Below are 5,575 nucleotides of genomic sequence, written 5' to 3' on the forward strand. Positions count from 1 at the left end.
AACCCTCGACTTGGTGTTGTCAGCACCACGCTCAGCCAGTGAGTGCACCGGCCATCCCTATATAGGATCCGAACCCGTGGCGGGAGTGCCACTGCGCTCCCAGCGCCACAATCTCCCGAGTGAGCCACGGGATTGGCCCTGAACTTTGAGTTTTTAAGGATGAGAGTAGGGGCATAAAAGGCAGGGAGAGAATAGCCAACAAAGGCACAGAAGTAAGGAAGTGAAGGAAAATTATGTGGACGGTGGTGCTTAGAAATTCATTCAATAAGGCCGGCCCGTGGCTCACTCGGTAGAGTGCGGTGCTGATAACACCAAGGCCACGGGTTCGGATCCTATATAGGGATGGCCGGTTTGCTCACTAGCTAAGCGTGGTGCTGACAACACCAAGCCAAGGGTTGAGATCCCCTTCCCGGTCATTTTTTAAAAAAAAAAAGAAAAGAAAAGAAAAGAAATTTAAATTCATTCAATAAATATTCAGTGTCAGGCATTGTACTGGGTCCTGCTGAAGGAAAAAAAAAAGTCCCCTGCCTTCAAGAAGCTCACAGAAATGGTTATAGTCTGTTATGAAAATAATAACTCAAACATGCACTTGGAAGAGTGAGAACAGGTAGAAATGAAAATGAAGTAGGAAAAAAGACTTAAGGAGAATGATGCTAAACAAGGGGCACTTTTAATTTTCTGGGCTTTAGTCTCATTATCTCTAAAACAGGAACATACTAAGTGTGGTTGGACTTAGGATTTCATATTTCTGCGTTTTCTTCTCAAAGTAATGGAAATCCATTAAGATCTTTGAGCCAGGGAATGGCAGGACCATCTTCCTGCTTTAAAAGAGTCTAAGATTAAAAGAGGAAAAGAGACAACAGAAAGGAAAATCATTTTGAAAGTCTGGAAATAAAATCATAGATCCAGAAGCAGAGGAGCTGAAAGGCATTGACATGATGGTAGGTTGAGAAGTGAATAGGGAGAAAAGTGTACAATCAACTATGATCTGTTCTTTGGAGGATTTAAAAAGTGAAGAAGAAAAATAGGATGATCTCCAAATCTATATCTGACAAGAAATTGATATTCAGAATATATAAAGAACTCCTACAACTCAACAACAAAACCCAATTTTAAAAATGGGCAAATGGCTTGAGCAAATATTTCTCCAAAGAAAATATACAAATGGCCAATAAGCGCATGAGTGTGTAAGCTTTCAGACTGGCTTCTTTCACCTAATGTGCATTTAAGTTTCCTCCCATGTCTTTTCATGGCTTGACAGGTTTTTTTTTTTTTTTTTTTTTTTTAAAGCAATGAGTAATATTCCATTGTCTGGATGTACCACAGTTTGTTCATCCATGCACCTACTAACGGACATTTTGGTTGCTTCCACATTTTGGCAATTGCTACTATAACATCTGCTTTTAGGTTTTTGTGTCAACGTAAGTTTTCAATTCCCTTGATACCAAGGACAGCAATTGCTCCATTGCATGGTAAGATACTTAAGTTTTGTAAGAAATTGCCAAACTGCCTTCCAAGGTGGCTGTACCATTTTGCATTCCCACCAGAATGAATGAGGGCTCCTGTTGCTTGACATCCTTGTCAGCATTTGGTACTGTCAGGGTTCTGGATTTGGCCATTCTAATAGGTGTGTAGTGGTATCTCATTCTTGTTTTGTTTTTAAAGATGACCGGTAAGGGGATCTCAACTCTCAGCTTGGTGTTGTCAGCACCACACTCAGCCAGTGAGCCAACTGGCTATCCCTATATAGGATCCAAACCCATGGCCTTGGTGTTATCAGCACCGCACTCTCCCAAGTGAGCCTTGGGCCGGCCCTCTCTCATTCTTGTCTTAATTTGCCTTTCCCTGATGACATATGATGTGAAGCATCTTTACATATGCTTATTTGCCATCTGTATATTTTCTTTGGTAAAGTAGTTAAGGTCTTTGACCCATTTATAAATCAGTTTGTTTTGTTATTGAGTTTTAAGAGTTCTATGTATATTTTGAATAAATCCTTTATCAGATGTCTTTTACAAATATTTTCTCCCAATTTGTAGCTTCTCTTTATTCTCTCAACAGTGTCTTTCATAGACCGAAATTTTTAATTTTAATGAAGTCCAACTTATCAATTCTTTCTTTCAGAGTATGCTTTTGGCGTTGTGTCTAACATTGCCAAACCCTAGGACATCTAGATTTTTTCCTATGTTATCTTCTAAGAGTTTTATAGTTTTGCATTTTGTATTTAGGCCTATGATTCATTTTGAGTTAATTGAGTATGCTTTTGGCGTTGTGTCTAACATTGCCAAACCCTAGGACATCTAGATTTTTTCCTATGTTAACTTCTAAGAGTTTTATAGTTTTGCATTTTGTATTTAGGCCTATGATTCATTTTGAGTTAATTATTGTGAAGGGTATAAGATCTTTGTGCAGATTTTTTTTTTTTCATGTGGATGTCCACTTGTTCCAGCTCCATTTGTTTTCTGTCTTTATTTTACTGAAATGTATTGATAATATTTTTGTGGGGTACAGAGTTGCATATCAACACATTTACACAATGTGTGGTGATCAAATCAGGGTAATTACCATATTCATCATTATAAAATGATCATTTCTAATAAGGACATTTGATCCCTCTTCTAGACATGTAATAACACGCAGTAAATTATTAATTACAGCTGTCTAGCTTGACTCTACACCCATGAAACTTATTTTTCCTATCTAGCTGTTATGTATCCATTAACCAACCTCTCACTACCCTCTCTCACCCTCTCCCTTTCCTGCCCGTAGTAATCACAGTTCTGCTTTCTCCTTCAGAGTTCAACTCTTCCTTCTTTCCTTCCTTCCTCCCACATCCCTCCACTTGAGTGAGGACATGCACTATTTCTCTTCCTGTGCCTGGCATGTGTCTCTTAGCATAATTTTCTCCAAGCTCCTTCATGTTGCTGTGAATGGCAGAATTTCATTCTTTTTTATGGCTAAGTAATATTCTCGTGTGTGTGTGTACACCACATTTTCCCTATCCAATCATCCATCAGTGGGCATTTAGGTGGGTTCCATGTCTTGGCTATTGTGAATACAGCTGTGATGAACACTTGGCTATTGTGAATAGAGCTGTGATGAACATTGGAGTGCAGGTATCCCTTTAACATGATTTCCATTCCTTTGGGTATATACCTGGAAGTGGGATTGCTGGACCGTATGGCAGTTTTATCTGTAGTTGTTTGAGAAACCTCCATACTGTTTTCCTTAATGGCTGTACTAATTTACAGTCTTATCAACAGTGTAGATATTATTTATCAAGTTGCTATTCCCATGCCTGAAAAATTCTTCCTCCAGTCTCACAGTTTCTTTTCTCATACTCATTCATATCACATTTCACTTTGTCAGTGAAACCTTCCCTGGCCAACCTATCCAATTGCCATACCTTTCTTCTTTGACATCTTGTATCCCTTCTCTCCTGATTTTTCTTCTTACCACTTACTATCATGACATACAAGTATGCTTTAAAAAAAAGTTTTTCATTTCCTGGTTTTCCGCTTTCATGTAGTTTCCACACATATAGCAATAGGTGTAAACTCCAGAAAAGTGCCTGACGCAGTGTAGGCACTTAATGTGTTGAATGACGAACGTATAGAATCTTACATTATGTTTGGCTCAACTTTGAAGAAAATCTCTTTGAAAACCACATCTTGGAAAATGTGATTAATCAGAAATGTCAGGTGACACTGAACGTTGTTCCATTTCCTGCCCTGAAAGAGCCCATAGGGTGAAGATGCTCAGGTCTTGGCCTCGAGCAGCTTCAAGTCCACAGGCCTGAGACTAAAACAAGGGCTCCAGGGAACCATGTTGGTGGTATGGAGATCATGGGGAGAGGCTCCAAGGGTCACATACAGAGCATGTTTGAGAGGAATGCCCCCAAAACAATGGCAGGAAGTGGCTGCAGCACTCAGCAGTGTAATCCCTAGTCTGAGTCCCAAGTTAATAAATCTGGAGGAAGAATGGAAAGAGAATTGCCAAAGAGATGGTTATGTGAAAAGCTGTTCATCCACAGACGTTCTCAACACCAATGTTGTTAGTGTTGGAATGTAAAGCATATGTGTGTGGTATGTGGTATAAGGAAAATAAAGTAATAAATGGCAGAGGTTGACAGAGGCCAAATCATGGAAGGCCATGCTAATTTTATTAACTTATGTAGTGCATAAAGTATAAGTCTAGAGTTTAAAATTACAGAGATTTTCTACAAATCAATAAGAAAATACAAATAACCTATATTAATCAGGACAGAAACCCAATTCAATTATCTTAAACAAGAAAGGGACTTTATTGGCTCACAAAACTTTAAAGTCCGGAGGTAGGGCAGGCTTTAGGCACAGCTGGATCTAGGGCCTCCAGAAAAATGACATCAGAACTTAGCTCTCTTTCCATTTCTGCTAATCTCCGAGTTTCTGCTCAGAAAGACTCTCTCCACATGGCACAAATTCAAGCTTACATGGTCCTTGGTTCCTGGGATCTCCATAAAGCCTTCTTTCCAGTAGTTCCAGCAGAAGTTCTGTTGAGGGTTCTCCTTAGCCTGGCTTAGGTTACATGCCCATTCTTTAACCAATTTGGCTAGGGAGCTGTGGGACTCAGGAGGCCAGGCCTGGTCAGGTGCTCACCTAAGCCACAGGGAATGGGTTCCCCACAATAAATAAAGGTTCTGTTACCAGAATATGGGGAAAGAGATGCTGAACAAACAAAAACAGATATCTACACATAACCCAACAGAGAAGCAGGTGAAGGATATAAACAAACAATCCACAGTAAAACTATAAATGGCCAATAAACATGAAAATAACCCCAACCTCACAATCAAAGAAATGCAAAATAAGGAAAGGGTTCTTTTCTTTTTTTTAATCCAACAGATAAAAACTATCAAGTGCAGGTAAGGCTGAATGAGGAAATGAGCACTTTCCATACAAATGGTGAAAATACAAGTTATGAAGGCCTTTGAGAAGGGTAAGGTGAGTCTATCAGAAACCCTTTGACCCAACAATCCACGTAGGACTCCAAACTAAAAACATATTCACACACATGCAAGAAGACATCTAAATAAGATGTTTACTTTGGCAATGTAATAGTAAGAGAAAAAAATAATGGAATAGATAAATAATGGTACATCCGTAGTATTTAATCCTATTCAATCATTAAAGAAATTTAAGGACCTCAGTATGCTTTTGAGACCTTCCCCCAACTCCAAAAAAAAGCAAGCTGCAGAATACATATATATGATCCTACTTATGTAAATAAGTGTTGATGATGTGTATGTATATTCATATGGAAATGTATGGAAAGGGGACTAGAAGGATATTTACTAAACTGTAAGAAGTGGAATGTGATTGTATGCACCAGAGAAAAAGACTCTCTTTGCTCTTACATTTGTGCATCATTTAAGTTTTGTACAATGATAAGGTAGTCATTTACACTTTTTTGGCAGCTGGCTGGTACAGGGATGCAAACCCATGACCTCGGTGTTACCAGCACCACACTCTCCCAAGTGAGCTAACCGGCCAGTCCCATTTACACTTTCATAACTAAAAAAAAAAAAAGAGAGAGA

This window comes from Galeopterus variegatus, unplaced genomic scaffold (genome assembly GCF_000696425.1).
Source record: "Galeopterus variegatus unplaced genomic scaffold, G_variegatus-3.0.2 Scaffold4212, whole genome shotgun sequence".
In the NCBI taxonomy this organism is placed as follows: Eukaryota; Metazoa; Chordata; class Mammalia; order Dermoptera; family Cynocephalidae; genus Galeopterus; species Galeopterus variegatus.